At 36.2% G+C, this 22,917-nt stretch overlaps 1 protein-coding gene across 3 annotated transcripts in view; it reads left to right on the forward strand.

The window, feature by feature from the left end:
* Positions 1–22,917, forward strand: part of PTPRD (protein tyrosine phosphatase receptor type D) — a 1,402,037-nt gene that overhangs the window by 211,440 nt on the left and 1,167,680 nt on the right. The window contains exon 3 of one of the 3 annotated variants that reach the window (XR_014576766.1): positions 3,533–3,641. The exons of the other annotated variants lie outside the window; for them this stretch is intronic. The gene's annotated coding sequence lies outside the window, so the exon portion shown is untranslated. The remainder of the gene's footprint in view (positions 1–3,532; positions 3,642–22,917) is intronic. 3 annotated transcript variants of the gene reach the window in all.

The following is a 22,917-nucleotide window of genomic DNA, read 5'->3' on the forward strand; positions in this document are numbered from 1 at the left end:
GTTCATAAATTTCTTAGTTATTCAGTGCCTGCAAAATAAGGATTGACATCATGTACCTGGAATATCTATAAAACCTCTAAATTTTCTCTTTTTTCTTCTCTCACCTGGATGTGTGATTGAAATGTGAAAGACATAAAACTTTGTCAAGCTTTAGTAATAATGAATTCTTAGTTCTCACTATCATTTTCTTTTGACACTTTTTCTGACACTTGGTATATTTGCTCGATAATATGAAAATGGACGGATGGAGGAAAAAAGCTGTCTCTAGTCTTCACAGCTAGTGCAACGTGCCACTGCGCCTTGCCATCACCTGCCCACTCTTAATTAATAAGCATCTGTTTCATTCTTGTATTTACACAAGGTACAAAATAAAGCTTGGTTTGATTTTTTCCATCTGTGACATAATATTTCCTCCACTTCAAAAAATATTGTTGTTAATACGAAAAATACAAATATGTTGAAATCTAGATCTCTGTTAGTTGAAGAAATTAAATAACTGGTTTCATGGTTGGAATATAAAGATATATTGGCCTTGTTCACGGATAGTTCTACTATTATGGAGAGTATTTCATGATATTTTAGCAGATCTAATACATGTATATATATATACGTATATATATATATATACATGTATATGCATTTGATACCTGAAAAACAATTCTGACATAAATTATAACATTTTAAAAGCTAACTTATTTCTCTTCCAAAACAAGGAACGTGGATATCTGGGTTTCTGGTTATTGAGAACCATGAAACCTGGCAACACAGATTTGTATTTAATGGCTAGTTACTACTGAGACTCTATGTATACATATATCTATGTCTAAGTTTGTGGGTACAGAAAAAGGATATTAATAGTATGACATTTGCCAGGGAAAATAGTGAGTAACTAGTTCCTCACCCTATAATTTTGGTGATTATACAGATACATGAGGAGGCCTCTATTTATTTCTTATCAGCATGTTCTAACTTTGTTCCATGGGTGCCTGTTCTATACCCTATAGGTTTCATACATGCATATAATGTTTTTCAGCGCAAGCTCAATCTTGACAGGTCTCTGTCATTATCTTATGTTAGTATTACCAAGAACAATGCTGTTAAGTAACGAAAATTTTGTACTATATTTCTATTGATTTAGGTTCTATTTTCATTTTTGTTTCACACACACATATCTGGAAGAAAGTACAAAATTTGTGATTTTGATTTTTCTAGTAATAAACTGGGTTATCACCTGACCATTAATAATTAATTAAAGATGTACATATACTTCCAAAACATTTTTTAATATTGTTGAAGGCTTGTGTCCTTCAAGAAATCTTTTTTTTTTTCCTTGTTTGTTAATTTCTGTTTTTATTTTTGTAGTTATTGTTTTGGTTTTGGTTTGACTTAAAGCCATAATATCAGAACAAGTTTCAGGTTTTGTTTTGTTATGTTTTTCTGAGATTTTTGGAACCACTTTTGAAGCGGTAGAGGGTAGAATCCTTGTATTTAAAATTCCACATAACTCTATTTTCTGATCTTTCCTATTTCATACATTAATTACCAGATAAATTCTATATTACTTCTCTAGAAGCACAATTTGTGTCATTTCTAGGGTTATATTTCAACAATTCACATTGATTCACTAAGTATCAAATGCACTCCTATGACCACATCACTGGAGAATATGAGAATAATGATCTGCTTGATATACATTACAAGAAAAGTAGTTGGGGAACACTGAGTTGGGAAGCAAAAAGCTCATTTTTTTCTTACTTCAAAAAAATCAATTGAGTCTGCATGTAGGTTTTAAATTTGGATACTGTGGTGTAGGAAGCAAAATATGGGGAAGGAAAGAGGAGTATGTACAAGCTTGGGAAATGGGTCCACATGAAACTCATGAGGTTCAACAAGGCCAAGTGCAGGGTGATACATCTGGGTCAGGGCAATCCCAGGCATAAGTCCATACTGGGAGAAGAACTCATTGAGACAAGTCATGTAGAGAGGGTCCTGGTCTATAAAAAGCTTGACGTGAGCCAGCCATGTACCACTGCATTCCAGAAGGCCAACTGTATCCTGGGTTACATCGACAGAGGTGTGGCCAGCAGGTCAATGGATGTTATAATGGGTCCAGAAGCCACAAAGATGGTCAGAGAGCTGGAGTACCTCTCCTGTGAAGAAAGACTGAGAGAGCTGGGGATGCGCAGCCTGGAGAAGAGAAGGTACTGGGAAGATTGTACTGCAGCCTTTCAGTACTTAAAGGGTGATTATAAAAAAGACAGAGAGTGACCTTTTACTTTGGCAGATAGGACAAAAGGGAATGATTTTAAACTAAAAGAGAGGAGATTTCGATTAGAGGTTAGGAGGAAAATATTTACTCAGAGAGTGATGAAGCACTGGAACAGGTTGCCCAGAGGAACCTGTGGATGTCCCATCCCTGGAAGTGTTTGAGGACAGGTTGAATGGAAACCTGATCTAGTGGAAGGCATCCCTATCCATGACAAGGGGACTGGAACTAGATGATCTTTAAGGTCCCTTCCAACCCAAGCCATTATATGATGCTATGATTCTGTGGTTTAATTTCTTCTTAAAAAAAAAAAAATATATATTTATGTGTCTGTGTTTAAGAACTTCTGTCACATAAATGAGTTTTTGAGCACTCTATGATTTCTCAGTAGAATGATGGTGGAATGTAACAACTTTTCTTTTTACGTTTCCTGTATAATTATATTTGCAGATCTGTTACTAGTTTTGAAATAGCTGCTGTGCACAAGCTTCTTGCCAACTTCCACACAACAAGCTGAGGATTTTTGGCATTAGCCAACTGCATCATTGCTATGGGAAAAATAAATAAATAAATAAATAAACAAACAAACAACAAATAAATAATAAATCCATAGGGGGAAAAGTGGTAAACCAAACCAAACCAACCAAACAAAAAAAGGTACTTCTACAAGGACAACCTCTCCATTCTATAAGAACAAGAACTAAACTAAACTAGTCAGTTACATTAACTGTTCTTGCTACATTTAAAAAGGAATATTTTGGAAAACTATATTTGATGTAAATAGGCTCAAATGAAAAGATATTAAAAAGTTTCTATAGATGTTAACAGTTCCCTAAATTTTGTAACAATGTGAGAGAAAAAAATTAAGTTCTTAATTTACATCCCTTCTGATACCTGAGCATGTCTTACAAAATATCCAACAAACTGCAACAACCACACTAAGTTTCCAAGATGTAAAATTCAATCCCGTTATCCATGTACTCTTAGGAAACTGCATAAATCAGAAGTTCACAGAAAGTTCAAAATGATTTACAGTGGGACAACTCTAAGTACCAAAGTATGATACGAATTTGAAAACCCATTTCAAAGTGTATTCAAGAAAACTCTCAGATTGATGCTGTTCTGATCAAATACATACTGACTGGCATTACCTGAGTAGTAACGATCCAAGATGGGAATAGTCATAAAGGTGCTAGAGGAAAGAAAAAATAAAAAATAAAAGAGGAAAAAAACAAACACTTTTTTACTTGTTTTTGTTTTCATCAGGGGCTGCTGTTGAGGTGAAATAGTTGTTGCTAAGGAAAGGAAAAAGAGTGTGCATTATGAACGTGATAAGAGGCCATCAAATCATGACAAATCAAAGAGCCGCTGAATAGTAAGTAGGTTCCCATGAGAGCTAGAATTACAATGGAGACCAATTTATATTATCTTTGAGTACATAAAGCAGGTGCTGTATGTCATGCTTAGGAAGGACATCAAGATTTCACTAACATGTTTTTCAGAAATGTTGGAAACTGATTTGTTTTTATGTTAATCACAATTTCCTTATATGACATGAAAAATAATAAAATAAAATGGCAGAGCTTTTTCCCCTCTTAGGGCCTTTGCACAACTATGAAACACTCCGCAGTAAGTTAAATATGTATAATAAAAAGAAATGCTAAAGTGCCTAGGTGAACAATTGGCTGACAGGTAGGATTCAAAGGGTTATGGTAAATGGGGCCACATCAGGCTGGTGGCCAGTCACCAGGAGGGTCCCCCAGAGCTCCATTTAAGGGCCAGTTTTTTTCAATGTTTTCATAAACAATTTGGATGTAGGACTAGAAGGTGTCTTGAGTAAGTTTGTTGATGATACTAAACTGGGAGGAGCTGTTGACTCTGTCGAGGGTGGAGAGGCCTTTCACAGAGATCTGGACAGACTGGAGAGCTGGGCAATCACCAACCACATGAAGTTTAACAAAAGCAAATGCTGAGTCCAACACCTGGGAAGGGGCAACCCTGGCTATATGTACACACTGGGGGATGAGATGCTGGACAGCAGCCCTGCAGAGAGGAATCTGGGAGTTTTGTTTCATAACAAGTTGAATATGAGCCAGCAGTGTGCCCTGGCAGCCAGGAGGGTCAACCATATCCTGGGGTACATCAAGCATTGCTAGTCGGTCGAGGGAAGTGATTGTCCCACTCTATTCTGCACTGGTGCAGCCTCACCTCGAGTACTGTGTGCAGTTTGGGGCACAGTACAAAAAGGACATTAAACTATTGGAGAGTGTCCAGAGAAGGGCTACAAAGATAGTGATGGGCCTAGAGGGGGAGACATATGAGGAGCGGCTGAGGTCACTTGGTCTGTTCAGCCTGGAAAAGAAGAGGTTGAGGAGGGACCTCATCGTGGTCTACAGCTTCCTCACGGGAGGGAGCGGAGCGGCAGGCACCTACCTATTCTCTTTAGTGACCAGTGGTAGGACCCATGGGAATGGTGTCAAGCTGTGACAGGGGAGGTTCAGGCTGGATATCATGAAAACGCCCTTCCCCGAGAGGGTGGTCGCACACTGGAAAAGACTCCTCAGGGATGAAGTCAGGACACCAAGACTGTCGGAGTTTAAGCGTTCTTAGTTCAAGGCTGTGTTCTTAGTCATATGGTCTGAATTTTTGGGTAGACCTGTGTGGAGCTGGGAGTTGGACTCGATGATCCTTGTGGGTCCCTTCCAACTTGGGATATTCAATGATTCTATAACTTTCAGTCAAATTAGTAACTTACGTTGAAAAAGTATCAGTTGCAGGAATCCATTTCTTGATATGGAACAAAGCTTCCACGTCCGAATAAATAAGCCAGATATAAAATTAACTGAGCCACAAGTTCTGTTTATGTTGCTATGTAAGCATACTTTTTAAGTGGTATGGATTTTACTTTTAATTTGGAAGCTAAGATGACATATTTAGGAAGCAAATTTTATCAAGGTTTTGAAATTATATTTTTCTGATACCTAACTCTTTTTGTCAGCACTGTTATAATGTAATGTTTTGTGGTATACAGACTTATTTCAAGTGCTTTTAATGATTAAAAGAACAGACATTTATTGAGATTTCAGAGAGAGTGCCAGATATACCAATATCTGTTGGTTAAGACTACAAAAAGAAGGATTTTTAAAATCATGCTTGCATACAAATACGCTGTCGGTTGTTATGTACCATATGACCCAAAAATTTTAATATAATTATGTAGCTCTGTTAGCTATTGAACTGTACTACATCAATCAATTTTCATTGTCCCATGCAGCTCAAGTCTCTCAGGATTGTTTGCTTCTTTGATTTTATTCTCCAGCCTCTGTTTTCCAATCACACTTGATTTACACATCTTAGAAAATACAAATATATATTACATTCTGCTACCAACTTGTCTTCCTTGATACACATCAGTGTCTCCCCCTTTTACAAAAATTTTTTATTTTTTTTCCAAATCATAATTACTTGAAATTAAGAAAATCATTCACTAACCAGATTAATCAGCTTTATAATTTATTCCATATCTCGGCTAGCAAGAATGGTAAACTGTAAGGGAGTGGACTTATACTGATTCTTTTACTGATTCTTTTTAAAATATATTTAATGGCTTTTTTTTTTTTTTTTTAAAGTTCTGTGGCAGGTGAATGAAAGGGGTTGAGGTAGAGAAAAACAAAAGTGTGACTAGCTGAAGATATTTGTATACATAAATAAACATACATATATAAAAATATATGTATTATATGTATATTGTTATTATAATGATTACAGAAGTGCAATGCAATGTAATATAATGATATGCTTCTCAATATTAACTTAGCCTAAGATTCACTGCAGTTTGAAAAGACCTCCAAGATCATCTGGTCCAACCATCACCCTACTACCAATGTCACCTACTAAACCATGTCCCTAAGCACCATGTTCAACCTTTCCTTAAGCATCCGCAGGGATGGTGGCTCCACCACTTCCCTGGGCAACCCATTCCAATGTCTGACTACTCTTTCTGAGAAGAAATGTCTCCTCATTTCCAACCTAAACCTCCCCTGGCACAGCCTGAGGCCATTCCCTCTAGTCCTATCACTAGTTTCCTGTGAGAAGAAGCTGAAGCTGAAGCTCTAGTCCTATCACTAGTTTCCTGTGAGAAGAAGCTTTCCTTTCAGGTAGTTGGAGAGAGCAATAAGGTCTCCCCTGAGCCTCCTCTTCTCCAGACTAAATGATCCAAGTCCTCTCAGCTGCTTCTCGTAAGAATTGTGTTCCAGGCAACTCCATCAACTTCATATCCCTTCTCTAGACATGTTCCAGGGCTTCAATGTCCTTCTTGTAATGAGCCACCCAAAACTGAACACAGTACTCAAGGTGCAGCCTCACCAGAGCAGAGTACAGGGGGACGATCACCTCCTTGGTCCCAATGGCTACACTCTTCCTGATACAAGCCAGGATGCCAAGAAAGCAACCTGGACACACTGCCAGCTCATGCTCAGGTGAGCATCAACCAGCACCCCCAGATCCTTTTCCTCTGCACAGCTTTCCAGCCACTCTCCCCCAAGAGGTTATTGTGGCAGAATTTAAGGACCTGGCACTTAGCCATGTTGAACCTCATCCCCTTGGCCTCTGCCCATTGACCCATCCTAACCAGGTCCCTCTGCAGGGCCTTCCTACCCTCCGGCAGATTGACACTTTCCCCCAGCTTGGTGACATCTGCATACTTACTGAGGGTACACTCAATTCCCTCACCCATATCATCAATAAAGATATTAAAGAGGATCGTCCCAAGCACCGACCCCTGGGAAACACCACTCACGATCAGTCGCCAGCTGGATTTCATTCTATTCACCACTACTTTCTGGGCCCAGCTGTCCAGTCAGCTTTTAACACAGCAAAGAATGTACCTGTCCAAGCCATGGGCTACCAGCTCCTACAGGAGAATACTGTGGGAGACCATGTGAAAAGCCTTGCTGAAGTCTAGTAGTCAGTAGCTGAAGTCTAGAAGTCAGTAGCCTTTCCTTCATCCACAAGGCAGGTCACCCAGTCAGAGAAGATGAAGTTGATTGGGCCTGATCCCCTGGTTGTCCTGTATATGCTGCATGATTGTATTCAAGATGACCTGTTCCACCACCTTTCCTGGCACTGAAGTAAGGCTGACAGGCCTGTAGCTCCCCACGTCCTCCTTATGACCCTTCTTATAGATGGGCATCACATTAGAATGAATATCTCCAGTCATCTGGGACCTCCACAGATGACCGTGACTGCTGATAGATGATGGAAAGTGGCCCAGCAATCGCATTTGCCAACTCCCTCAGCACCCTTCAGTGGATCCCATCTGGCCCCATGGACTTGTGACAGTCCAGGTGGAGCAGCAGGTCTCTAACTGTTTCCGCCCAAACTGTGGGGAGTTTCTTCTGCTTCCCGTCCCACACCCCAGACTTCCAGGTCGGGAGACTGAGTACTCCGAGGATAAGTGGTCTGGCTAATAAAGACAGATGCAAAGAAGGCATTAAGAAACTCAGCCTTATCTTTATCCTCAGTAGTTATGTTTCCCCCTTCATCCAGTAAAGGATGAAGATTCTCCTTGGCCTTCCTCTTGCAATTAATGTATTTATAAAAACATTTTTTGTTATCCTTAACCATAGTGGCCAGGTTGAACTCATACTGGGCTTTGGCCTTCCTGATTTTTCCTCTGTGTATGCTGTCAACTTCCTTGTACTCTCCCTGAGTTGTCTGCCCCTTTCATAAACTCTCTTTTTCTCCTGGACACTCAGCAGAAGTTCCCTGTTCAGCCATGCCAGTCTACTTCCCCACCAGCTCATCTTGTGGCACACAGGGACAGCCTGCTCCTGTGCCTTTAAGGCTTCCTTCTTGAGGAGCGTCCAGCCTTCCTGGACCCCTCTGCCCTTCAGGACTGACTCCCAAGGTACCTTCCCTACCGGTGTCCTGAAAAATTCAGTGTGCCCTCAAGAGGTCCAAGGTAGCAGTTTTATTGACCCCCCTCCTGACTTCACAAAGAATAGAGAACTCTACCATTTCGTGGTCAGTCTTCCCAAGACAACTCCCAACCACATCTCCCACCAGTCCTTCTCTGTTCTTGAACATCAAGTCTAGTGGGGAACCCTCTCTGGTAGGCTCAATAACCAGTTGAGTCAGGAAGCTGTCTTCCACACACTCCAGGAACCTTCTAGACTGCTTCCTCAAGGCTGTATTGTATTTCCAGCATATATCCAGGAAGTTAAAGTACCCCACAAGGACAAGCACTAGCAATTGTGTGACTTCCTCCAGCTGCTTATAGAATGCCTCATCCACCTCTTCATCCTGGTTTGGTGGTCTATAACAGACTCCCACCAGGATATCCACCTTGTTGGACACCCCCTTGATCCTTATCTACAGGGACTCTACTTCATCATTACCTTAACAATGTTGAAACACTCTCTAATACAGAGAGCAAACCCCGCCCCCTCCCCCCCCCCCCCCCCCCGAAAAGTTGCCTGCCCCTTCTGAAGAACTTGTAGACAGCCATTACATCACTCCAGCTGTGGGTCCCACCACTTTTCAATGATAGCAACTAGGTCATGGTTTGCCTGCCTCACAATGGCTTCCAGCTCCTCCTCTTTGTTGACTATCCTGCGTGCATTGGTGAAGACGCACTTCAGTTGCACCACTGTCGTCACCCTCAACCCTGGCATTGCTCCCCCAGGCTCATCTCTATCGAGCCTCATTTCATCCCTGTCCCGCTTCATACCTAGTTCGAAGTCCTCTCAATGAGCCCTGCCTTGATTATTTGTCTCAGAAATTCAGCAGCTACACAAACCTAGCTCTTCCTTTGCAAATACAACCCAATAATTTTCTCTGTGAGATGTTTTCCATTTGTTTGGTAGAGAACTGTCTACAGTCAGGTCACCAGCTCACTTTGGTATGAGGAATCCTGTGGTATGCAAGAAAAGCAGAAAATCTTCAGTAGCACACTGAAGACACTTGCTGTGTCTTTCACATTTCACAGGTTACTCAAAAAAACTCTGATGTTTTTCTTACTGGAACAGTTGAGAGTTGGTGTTTAGGTCCTTAAGTTATAACTCAAGACAAGAGTCTGAGAAGCTTTCTATGAAGCAGCTCACTTTATTTAGAAGATTCAATATTCACTCTCATTATCAGTGCACAGTTGGAGAGAAACGTTATGTAGCTCTTCAGTTTGCACTAATTACTAGTTTGTATTAATAGCTGTTGTCATTGCAGCTAGGGTTTGATCTGTATGTGGCTCCAAGTTAGTCTTTACTAGTCATCATTTCCAAGTTCCCAATGCAACAGCACCTAAATATATTGCCTGAACAAGTGAGTAAAAGCAGATCAGGTGTAACTATTACATTCCAGTCCTTACATTTAAGGAATAAAATAATGAATATCTCTTCACAGACCTGTAAAAGCTTGCTTTTTAGGAGTTGCCAAAATAGGCAGCCCAATAGAGGGGTAAGGCTGCTCCAGTGCTCCCAGACCTAAGGAGTATCAAGGCTGAGCATGTAGGCCATAGACAGACAAGCACCGACACACAGTGTATGTGTATATGCAAACATACAGCCAGCCTCACAGATCAACACAGATGAAAACAGCACCCAAAAACAAAACAAAACAAACAAAAACCACCGCAGACAACACCAGCAGTTATTTTGTTCCTCTCTCAGACTGATCACTAGGAGAAACCATTAGTAGAAAATATACAGACATAAAAAAAAAAAATACACAGAAGTATATATAGGTTGATCCCCATCCATGGCAAAAGCCTGGCACTCAGGCCAGAGAGGGCAAACAAAAAAATCCCCAAAGCTGATTTGTTTTTAGATGAACTTTTGTTTGTTCTGTAACCTGTTTGTGTGAATTTCCTGTGTCCCATTTTAAGTGTTTTTTTAACCCTCTTTCTAATCTGTCCAATGGTATCCTGCCACCACTCTCAACTCACCACAATGCTTATAGAGCTAACTTGGATATCAGTTGTTGGCTGGATTCCTTCTAACCCAAGTTTTCAGGCAACCATTGCATTTCAATCTGCTGCAGTTCTGTTGCTGCAGCACTGTCTGAGGTACCATTAATCTGAAATACCTAAAAATATCATATTTAACCAGCCACTATATATATATATATATATATATATGTATATAATTTTATTTTTATTCTAACTCAGAAGGTGGTGAGGCTCTGGAACAGGTTGCCCAGAGGGTTCACCAGGTTAGATGAGGCCCTGAGTAAGCGGCTTATTTGCTTTCTAAATCATCATCCCATTCCCTCCATGCACAAGCCTCAAAACAAAAATTCCTTTACAATTTATACTGTTATAACTTCCATGTTTTGAAATTCCATTTAATTGAAATAATGTGTGATTAAAATGTTACATCATTTGATGCCATCCAGTTTAATCAATGATGAATTTAAAATCCAATTAAAAGTTGTGTTTTGTATGCATACCAGCTAACAAAAAAAAAAAAAAAAAAAAAAGACTTTTTACTAATGAGACATGCTGATTAAATAATATTTGGACTACCAGAAATGTTTCCAAGTTTTTTATTCAACTAAAGACCATCTGTGAAAATTTACCAATTATAACAAAATCCAATGATAAAGGTAAAAGTTCAAAAAATTCATACTCCTAAATAAAATCACTATTAAAATCTTGCAGTTTTTTCATTCTTATTACTAGTAAAATGTTAAATAAACGCTAGTAGATTCACATTTCAGGTATACATCAGATATGCATCATTTTTTTAAAAAGTCATAATGATTTCTCTCAAAATCGTTTGTAAATTTGTTTTTTTTGTTGTTGTTTTTTTTTAACTTTACTAGAAATGCCTGCAAAACTAGCAATCTACCATGCTATTAGTTATTAAGAGTAAGTAATAATTAGAAAGAAAAATTACATAATGATACCCATTCTTCTTTTGTCAGAATTCATTTATAGTATTTTTTGCCTGAACAGGAAAAACCTCAGTCTCTGAGCATAATGAAAGATAAATTAAATTACTATTGCATTAAGAGATGCATACAGAATAAAAATGTAAAAAATATGTATTGTTATGAACATGTTCTTGTATCAGTAATACAACTTTCCTAGACTACTTTAAATTTTGTTAACTCTTGCAACTTCATCTATACAAACTGTGAAGCTCTTTGTAGCCATCATTATATATGATGGGGTCAGTACTGGGGCCAGGGGTCAGTATTGGGGCCAGCACTGCTTAACATCTTTTTTGGTGACATGGACAGTGAGATTGACTGCAGCCTCAGCAAGTTGGCCGATGACAACAAGCTGTATGGTGTGGTCGACACACTGGAGGAAGGGATGCCATTCTGAGGGAACTGGACAGGCTTCAGATGTGGGCCTGTGTGAACCTCCTGAGGTTCAATAAAGCCAGATGCAAGATCCTGCATCTGGGCTGAGGCAACCCCAAGCAAAAATACAGGCTGGGTGGAGAATGGATTGAGAGAAGCCAGGTCCTAAGGAGAAGGATCTGGGGGTGTTGGTTGACAAGAAGCTCAACATAAGCCGTCTATGTGCACTTACAGCCCAGAAAGCCAAAAGTATTCTGGGCTGCATAAAAAGAAACATGGCCAGAAGGTCAAGGGAGGTGATTATCCCTCTCTGCTCTCGTAAGATACCACCTACAGTACTGTGTTCATCTCTGGGGCACCCAGCATAACAAGGACTTGGCCTATTAGAATGAGTCCAGAGGAAGGCCAGGAAGATGATCAAGCAGCCTCTCCTATGAAGATACCTCTCCTATTAAGAGAGACTGAGGGAGATAAAGTTGTTTATCTTGGAGAAGAAAAGACTCTTACAAGAGTTTCCAATACCTAAAGGGGGCCTACAGGAAAGATAGGGAGTGACTCTTTTTCAGGAAGCTTAGTAATAGGACAAGGAGGAATGGCTTTAAATTAAAATAGGCTAGATTTATATTAGACATTAGGAAGAAAATCTTTATATTGAGGGTGGTGAGGCACTGGAACATGTTGCTCAGCTGTGGATGCCCCATCCTTGGAGGTGTTTAAGACCAGGTTAGATGAGGCCCTGGGCAACTTGATCTAGTGGGTGTTGGTGTCCCTGCCCATGGCAGTGAGGTTGGAATTAAACATAAATATATATAAATATATATACAAATATTTAAAAGTATTTATTAAAGTATATAAATATATATATATATAGTGCTGTAAAAATGTGTTTTGTTCAGGCCAGCATCTAGAAAACTAGCACATCTACATAGTACTGTGCTGCACAAACAAAGTATTTCCTATTCCACAAAAAACAGTGCTTCTTTTAATTTATGATAAATAGCAATTATCATAGAGCATACTCCAAGTCTGAGAGATGGTGAAGTTTCTTTCTCGTTTTACATTGTGAAGTTTCTTTCTCAAAACTAAAATGTCACTAAATTCTATAGGAATTCCTATAGTGTTATAGTTTTGAAATACAAACTAATAAACTAGTGAGATACCGATTATATCAGACAAGTATTTCTTTCAAACAGATGATAATTATCAAGTTAAATAAATAAATAAATAAATTCTGTAGTCTGTAGTGTTCTTTTATAAAAGAAAGAAGCCCACATTCTATCAATAAAATCTGTTCTAATATAATATTAAGATCCATACCATAGTATATAATTATCCATAAATATCCATAAATATAATTAATTCCATATCCATAAATATAATTAATTAATATTATCCATAAATATAATTAAATATAATTCACAGAATCAGAATCACAAAATCACAGAACGTTAAAAATTTGAAGGGACCCTGAAAGATTATCTAGTCCAATCCCCCTGGCAGAGCTGGAACACCTAGATCAGATCACACAGGAATGCGTCCACGTGGGTCCTGAACATCTCCAGAGAAGGAGAATCCACAGCCCTCTGGGCAGCCTGTTCCAGTGCTCTGTCACCCTCACTGAGAAAAAGTTTCTTTTCACATTTAAGCGGAACCTCCTATGTTCCAGCTTACACCCATTGTCCTTTGTCTTAACATTACACGTCACTGAGAAGAGCCTGGCTTCGTCCCCTTGGCACTTGCCCTTTACATATTTATAAACATTAACATGGTCACCCCTCAGCCTCCTCCTGTCCAAGCAAAAGACACCCAGCTACCTCAGCCTTTCCTTGTAAGGGAGGTGCTCTACTCCCTTAATCATCCTTGTGGCTCTGCAGTGGACTCTCCCGAGAAGTTCCCTGTCCTTCTTGAACTACTAATTACTAATTAAATATTGATAAATTCTTCGTGAAATTTATCAGGTAATAAGAAAAGAAAATAATAGCAGTTTAGCTGAGCAATCATATTTTAACTCAGCTGATAGTGGAATATGGTACAACACTAACTAGTTTAAGGTTTATGACAAATATAGCCTACCATGTGCACTGGAGACACTGGAGAATCTTTCCAAGTCAACTGGTTTATGTGTGAGTGATACATATTGTGCATCTGCTTCAGTCTTAGTGAAAGAATAAACTTTATGAAGGTGAAAACTTAGTTTCCTTCATTTTGTTTAATAATTCAGAACTAAGAGTACATGTAATTTGTTAAAAAATATAATAATAAAATTAAATTTTAAAAAATGAATATTCCAAATAGTATAATATTCCTTAATTTAATGCTATATACTAGCTGATAGCTGTAACTGAAATCCTAGACACAAGTGCAATTAAACACTGTTCTATTTTCTTGACTGTGTGCTTTTTTCCTCCTTTTTTTTTTTTTAAATAATTATGTATATATATATAAATGCACACACACACATAATGGTGTTATTTCTCTTGATCATCTGTAATATTATGTGTCTATGACCTCGAAATTCACACCAAGTTTCTTAGAAGTGGCTCAAGTATATGACCTTAGATGTCAGTAAATTTTCCAGTAAATTCTTTTTATTTTGTAGACAGAAGAAATGTGGCTTTAATATAAAGGATTTATCATTGTCAAACATGGATAAACTCCATATGTATTCAAGCTGAATCCTGCTAATTGACTTAACAGAATGCAGCTTGATAACCTCTGACTTTGATATATAGGAATCTGTTTTTTTGTGCTAGATACACAGAACTTCAACTTCAATGACCATAACAGAAACCCAAATGCAAAGTTACAATCCTCAAAGGTCATACTCAGCTTCAGATGAGATCTGTCTGTTTCCAAAGGCCCAAGTACCTGAGATTGCATGGAGTCCGTTAATTTCCTATATGTTTCGTGCTAAGCATTGAATAAATGTTCCTGCACAACATTGAATCGACATCTGCATGCAGAACATGAACATTTTCTCTGTATGCAAAATCCCATCAAGACTGTCAAAGAAAATATTTCGTTGTCTGTTCCACTCCTAGAGTTTACTATGCCACCTGCCTTCAGGCAGCATGATTTAAGCCTGTTCCTACATAGAATTTCTGTGTGAACAGTGCTGTTGCAAAATCCAGTATTTTCATGATCAATGCATTGACCTGGAAGAAGTAGAGTCAGACTATATATATATATATATATATATTTTTTTTTTTTAATTTATTCATTTATTTTGCCCCAGGGAGTTTGAAACCATACTTCATGTCCTACATTGCACTAGAAAAGTGTTCTAGTTGCAATAGGTAGATCAATTGCATGGATATTCACAAGACGACTGAAACCCATGTCATTTAGTTGCAGCTGGTGCTGTGACAACTTTTAAATGGCTAACCTAGCCTCATATAAAGACTTAGTAGAAGGACATTTGTGATGTACCCTGGAAAAAGTCTTTAGAAAGCTTATATCCACTGCAAGGTCTGTCTAGTAGTTCTGGGAATCTATTGCATGTGAGAGAAAAACCCAGTAACCTCATGTCATCTGAATGTGAACACTGCAAGAAGAGCATCCCTTTTGGAAGAGTCATATAAACTTCACCACGTCACCTATTATGAAATTGTATTACTATTTCTCATTTCCCTTATCCTGTCATGTTTTCTTGCTTTTAGAATAATACTAATACGTGTGAGTTTTAGTTAACATGGCTAATGGTTAAGGGATAATTATTTAATTACATTAACTAAAGTCTTCATAAAATCTCATCCCATATTAAACCTGCCACTTTTCCAGAAAACAAATTTGTCTGATAAATAAGTCCTTCATATATTGTAGCAATGCTTATTTTCTGAAAGACAAATGATCTTATATTTAAAGACATCACATTTCTACAGTATAATTAATGACCTAGCAGTTCAGTAGTTCCTGTAAGTGTTTTTATAGCACTTGGTGGTTTTGGAAAAAAAAAAAAAAAAAGTTATTTATGGACTGAAAATCTACTTTTCTGGAGCAATAATAATATTAAAAAAAAAAAAAAACCACTGGTGTGTGTTAGTATTAACTTGGTTTACCAGAGGAATCTGTTAGATGACAGACGTTCTGCATAATTATAACTTTGAATTTCATATATCACAGAGTTTACTTCCTGTTAAACCAAATTACAAGTGTTATAATAATGTGATCAGATATTTTCTGTGCTTCCTTAGATGTTCTTTTTGACATTTTATTAAAATTTTAGGAAGAATCAAAATAGAATAAAGAAATTGGAGCTCAGGAAGAATCTTAAGAGCTGCAATCTTTATTGCAGCATTCCTTATCTTGTTTATTTTCCTTATTCTGTAAGAATAGCTGTTGATCACTGCTAAGTTTGAATACAAGTGTCAAAATCTCTACGTATATGTAAACTAAGAGAAAAGAATATTCTTTGTTGTTGTTATTTCAAATAAATAAAAAGATTCGTTAAAATGCTATAATTGTGCAGCGTACAATGAAGCACAAAGTAATACAGTAATCAACTATACAGCTGATTTTTTTTCTGAAGTTCAGTTATACAGCAGAGAAACATGGAAAAAGAATTTTGAGATAACGTCATCACTCCTCATGAAAAATGTTCCTCTTTCAAGAAACAACCTAGCTAAATTCCTTAGCTGATGAGAGCTTTCAGATGACAAATTTTCTAAGTGTATAAATCTTGTAGTGTAAAATCTAACTTAAATCTCTTTAGAAATGTTATCTCTGCTTATTTTTATCAATCTCAAATTCCCAGTTTGTTTTTTGCTTGCTTGTATATTGATTTATTTTACACCAATCAGATTTTCTTTTTAATATTTTTCCTACGTAATCACAAAAGTTCTTATCACACAAGGATTCATTCTTTTTTTTTTTTTCTCAAAGAATTTAAAATTAAAAATGTCACTACAGAATGCAGTTTAAATTGACATTTTATTTCAAAGTAATCATGAATATTTTTCTATGATTATAGATTAAAAAAAAAAGTTTTGCAATCACATTGGTAAATATAAATATAAATAAGAACATTTACATATATATATATATATACGTGCACACAAGTGCACATATATGTAGAACTGGTTAAATTCTGTTTTTATGGAAAATATCATAGAATCATTCTGTTTAGAAAAGACCTCTTAAGATCATCTAGTCCAAACTCTAACGTAGTACTGACAAAGCATGCTACTAAGCATGCTACTAAGTTCTATATTTACATGTTTCTTGAAGACCTCCAAGGATGGTGACTCAACCACTTCCCTGGGCAGCCTATTGCAATGCTGCCCAAAGCTTTCAGTAAAATTTATCCTAAAAAGCAACATAAACCTCCCCTGGCACAACTGGAAGCCATTTCCCCTCAAGTGGGAAAATGCTTTTGGTGCTTTGAAGAGCCAATCCCCACCTCACTACAACCTCCATTAAGGTCTCTCCTGAGCCTTCCTTTTTTCAAGCTAAACAACCCCAGCTGCCTCAGCCACCCCGCATAAGAGGTGTACTCCAGAACTTTCAAACTTTCTATCTTACAAACTTTCTTAACTTTTAAAATTCTGATTTGAGATTGAAATTTTCTTATTGACACTAATGTCTTCTGCTTAGACTAAGAAGGTCACAGACTCTTTTAGGCAATGCATGGACAATGTAAATTGCATCTAGTATTTAAGCCTAAGGAAAAAAAAGAAATATATATATATATTTTCAGCTTGCTTTCTTAAGCTGTTTTATCAGAATAGCTCAGGAGAAAATCCTGTAAAGTACTTCTGAAATTTTCTACACATAAAGATAGTTTATTTTACCATTTGAACCAGTGAGATGATTAGTTAGGCTAATGATCATTCTATTCATTAAGCCTATGCTCTCCAGCTCAGATGGGTTCCACACTTTCTCTTTAAACAAAGGCAAACAAACAAACAAAATCCCAAAGAAAACACCCTAATATTTATCTGAATTATTATTAATTGAATGTGTAGACTTGTATTATTTTTTTTCCAAGATTAATATTATTGACACATCCATGAAAAAGACAGTAATGTTCTCAACAGCTGACAGCAAAATTTCAATGTAAACATGCTCATTTTTATTTCTATGTATTTACAAAGTGCTATATAAATAAAACTTTCCTGATTATCTTATTTTATACTTAAGGCAAAAAAAAGCCAAAAAAAAAATTCCTATGCATTCCAGATTGATTTTTCTCCTTGATAGACTTTCCATCGTGTTATGATAACAATCGTTTGTGGAATTATGAATGGCCAAGAAACATGAATTTACAACAGACACTAAAGAAACAACTTAAGATTAGATTAAAAAAAGCACTGTGCAATGAGCTGAAAAGCTTAGACGTTTTCCTGTGCATGGGTTAAAAACAAAAACAAACAAACAAACAAAACAACAACAACAACAAAAAAAACACTCATCTACAACTTTTTCTCAAAGATTAATATTCTAATATTAAATTTCAGAAATGTGGTCTCACTAATTGAAGTTTTCTCTGACTACTCTCCTCAAATTACACTGAATCTGTTATATCTCTGTAACACTGCATATATTTTTAATTGTGACTTCTTCATGCTTTCTGAAATACCCAAAACAAAAACTTGAAATACCAGAGCCTTCAAGACTGTTTTTTGAATATTGTAGCACTCTTGTAAAGATGAGAAGGTAGCTAGAGTTACTTGAAGAAGTGTGATTAAAATCATATGAGTTCTTTGATGTGATAAACTGAAAACAAAACAAAACAAAACAAAAAAACTACAAAGCAAATGAAGTGTTTTGTGTGTGTGTGTGTGTGATCTAAGACTTTGAAGAGTGAAATAATATATTCTCCATGCCTTTAATTTTGCTTAAGAATATTCCAGAAGTAAATTCAGTCATTTAGTATCCCACCTAATCTCATTTAATACCCCAGAATATAAGTTAAGTATAAGTAGAAAACTTAAAAGAGGTACATTTTAGGAAAAAGAAAGAAAATTGGAAATCTCGGAGTATGTCCCCTAACTTAATATTAAATATACGGTGTTGCTCCCCAATAAGTTGACTACAGCCTCCTTAATTGTTCACTGATCATGCATTCTGATCACTACTGAGATTTATAAGATTTGTGTCAATGTGTAAGAACATTATGCTAAACTTTATTAAACACTTCTAAAGATTTGAACCCTTTAAGCTTTTTTATCTTTTTAAACATTTGTTAGTTTGATGGATTTTTTGTACTTGTCGGAGTTATATACAAATATATTGTTATTAATCTGTTCCTTTGGAATTGTTTTAACTTTAGATTTTTAATTTAAAAGGTTAAAAGACAACTTTTGCCATAAAATTTATAAATATTAAGCAAATCTCAAATCTTGCTCCACTGCATAGGAGCATATATTTAAACATATATATATGTTTGCAGCATGTATAAGTGTATTTTTTTTGCATCTGTATAGATATAAACATAATTTAATGCAAATATTCAGTATTTAACCTTAGCTGTTCTAGACTGGAAACTATCACAAGAAACAGTTGAAGGTACTACTGTAGATTTCCTATAGCTACTTTTCCCCTACATTCCCACTACTTGCCTGCTGTTGCTAACGGCATCAACTACAAAACAAGGTTTCAATATCAAAAACTTGCTGCACTGAAACTAGGGCAGCAATGGGATCAAATAACTAGGGGACAGGAAAACATACGTCAAGACCATTTCTTTCAGTGGGGTCTTGGGCTTTCCAAAAGAGGTTTAAACTAACTGTGGAACCACAAGACCTGGAAGAGAACAACAAAAAAAAGTTTCTTACTAGAAGACATGTCATTAAACTGATGTTTCTGTCACCTATTTTCTTCAAAGAATAATCATAGTTTAATGTTATTTTCCATCAATAGGAGAAAATATCCAATACAACTGCAGTTAACAAGAAGTTTAGTTTGCTGGAAGGAGTTGGAAAAATAACCATGTGTACTTTAGTTTTATGAACACTTTTGGCAGATTTTGTAGTCAGCATAAAACAACATCACAAAGTTCTATTAAAAATAATATGTTTTTTATGTTTTCCATTACTGTGTGGAAAATGCTTTTTTTTTCCCTTTTTTTTTTTTTTTAATTTGTACATTTATTTACATTTCAACTCTGAATGAAGTTCCTTACAGAGACTTATCTGTCCATGGTTCTATAACTCTGCTAGGCTTCTTTACCTCCTGCCATTGCAAGTATCAACAAGTATTTTATTCAGCTGTGCTCAACTGAAAACAGAAAGTGTTCAGCAAATTAACACTAAACATGTTAACTAATTAAGGCAGGGAAAGCATTTCTTTCAGTATCAGCACTAAATTAAACACTTTAACATTTCCTGCATTCTTTTGCTCTTAACCACAAAGAGTTATGATTTGCTGTTTGATTCAACACACAGTTCAACAAAGAGCACACCAGAGAGGTTTCTGCTACTGTAACAAAGCTGTTAACAGGCAAAGAAATGTAATAAGGCCAAAAGACAAGAAAACAATATATTTATTGGTAAATATGTAGTAAATAATAAACCTGTGTTAAGTGAAAGAATATTATGCCTAAAAGCTAGTAGTCTGTTTCATTTTGATATAAACTTTATTTTATGAAAGTTATAGTCAAGTGTTTGATGAAAAACTTGCAATAAATATATCTCTGTACTGCTTCTGTGTGTGTGATTTAGAGATCTGAAGTTTAAGTTTACAACTTAAAGTAACTTGAAGTAAAAGTTTACAACTTTTAGTGGAAAGAGAACGAATGTCAAAGATCAGGTCTTTTATTTTCTCTTTATCAGGTATCTCTCCTTCTTAAAATGCATTGTAGTTAAAGCAGAAGCATCCTGGAAGCTAACAATGAGTGATCATTACATCTTATATTTAAAATATATTAAAACAAGAACATTGTTCAGTGATAGTATTAAGTTATCTTCCTGTATAATCAGTATTATAAAATAACCCAGTCATATAATTAAATACCTACCTTGCTTGTGTGATGAACACTGGATTAGCTGTATGGGCATGTTCTGTTAAATATGTTATGGATGCAGATTGGTGAATCTATTGAATGTTTACCCTCCAAAGTTTAAGCCTGGAACATGAATATTTTATGGAAAGCAGACGTTTTTATTTTTGGTATAAAAGTACTCATCAGAGTGACATTCAGTAGTAATTATTATTTAGCTCTAGCTTTTCCAGCTTTAAGGCTTTATATGCTTCTGCTTATACTTACACAGAACACAACATTAAGATGAACATTCATGTTTTCGTCTACAGTAAATGCAAGAAAGAATTTTAGCAATCAAATGCACTGCAGGTAAAATGCAAATAGAATAGCACTGCGGGTAAAATGCAAATAGAATAACTCATGGGTAGGCCACAATAGTCTTTTACTATTTTGGACAATTAGAAGTAAATTGAACAGCATGTGATAGTACCAATAACAAACATCATAATGTACATATAGAGTACTCTATTCTGCCATCTTTTCCAAACAACTACACTAAACCTGTCACTAGGTAGTGAGATAAATCTTTCCAATTCTAATATTTTATTTAAAATAAAACTTTGTTTTGATTTTAAGATTTTTGGAACCAGCAAATGATACCATGTATTCCCTCTGGGCAGGGTGGGAGGAAGTTTCTCCGTCTGAATATAATAAATATCCTAATCAAATTTTCTTTGACAAGTCAAATTTTCTTTCTCTGAGTTTTGTACATAATGTGCATTTTACAGACAGGATTAAAAAGCAATCCACCTGCTTAAAAATATGTCTTACTGTAGAGGTTGCACTCGGAAATTTTCTTAACTGTCATTGTCTGCAGTAAACATCTGGTTCTCTTAATTCGTTCAATATCTTTCTCCAATTTCCCTTCTTTTTGTGTATGCCAAAGTAACAGTATGCTCTTGGCTCTTTAAAGGATATAACTCACAGACAGAGGTTTTGTAGAAATGGGAATAAGAGACAACCGTCTAAGCTGCTGAGTATACAAAAGAAGGGAATTTTAATCTGCACCCACTTTCTACACCAAGAGGAACCTCCTTGCTCTGAGAAAATAAATGACAGAGTTGATTATTTGGACTGTGACATACTCAGAGCAATCAGCTGTAGATCAGAAAAGTCCATCCTTTACCTGTCTTCAGGTATGCTATCTGACGTAGCATATTTCCATTGTCTAGTGGAAACATGTAGAATACTTATCTTTTCACTTTTTTTTTTCCAAAAAAATTAAGCCTTGTGAGTTCCTATTAAGAAGTTCATAAACTTTTGCTTAAAGTATTTACTTGATTTTACATTTTTCACAAGATTTTGATATCACTGGAGCAAAACCCAATATGGTTTCTTTTGGCATTCTTTGTGAATTCTCATTCAGTGTTTTTGCATGAAATAAGTAAGAAGATGGAGAATGAAGACTGGATTAAAAATAATTGGAATTAATTTTTAGGCCATGTGAACCACTTGGAAAGAAAAAGAAAAGCAAGGATATTTAATATGCATAAGACGTGTGCTCAGAAGATATCTCAGTACCTCATTCACCAATTCCAGTAATTCCTTCCAGTACTTATCAAAAAAAGATATATAGAGGAGATAACAGGAGCTAACCTGCATAACGAAATTACTTGTAAAATTTAGAAAAGCTGTTGTCATTTGACCAAATCAAGATCATTTTCAGGCTTAAATGTTCACATGGGAGTACGTCATGGTAAGACAAGTACCATAGACACTATGACAAGTCTGATAACATTCTCCTTGAAAAGTCTCCTTCCAGTGAAGATCCCCTTCTACTAGGATAAACCATACTTTCCTGTGAAGCACCACGCCTCTCAGTAAATATTCCTAAACTGGTTACCTTCTTGCTTCTTGTTTTTCCTTCTCAGCAGAAAAGGAGAGCAGGAAATAGCTGATGGATGATACAGTGATTCTGCAGTTTGGCATTCAAAGGGAAAGGTGTTGATAATGATGATGTCTAGTAAATCTACTTTAAAATACTAAATGCACACATGACCATAGCTTCAGTAATTCAGGGAAAAGCTAAGAAATATTTTAGAGTTGACTTAATTGGTATCAGTGTCAGATCTAGCCCCAGAAACAGCAGTCTTAAGTTATTTATTTATTCATTTATTTATTTATTTATTTTACTCTGAGGAAAACCTAGGTAATACATACATATAATATTCAGTTAAAAATAAATAATAATAATAATACTTTTTAAAGTGTTTTGTTGTTGTTGTTGTTGTTTTTCCCCAAAAAAAATCTGAATTCGGAAGAGGTATCTGTCATAAAGAATTGGCTTCTTTTAAGATCATGTGTGAGATAATTTACAGACCTTAATAACTATTTAGAATTCTACTTAAATTTGTCATAAAAAAACACT

Source organism: Anser anser (genome assembly GCF_964211835.1).
Source record: "Anser anser genome assembly, chromosome: Z".
In the NCBI taxonomy this organism is placed as follows: domain Eukaryota; kingdom Metazoa; phylum Chordata; class Aves; order Anseriformes; family Anatidae; genus Anser; species Anser anser.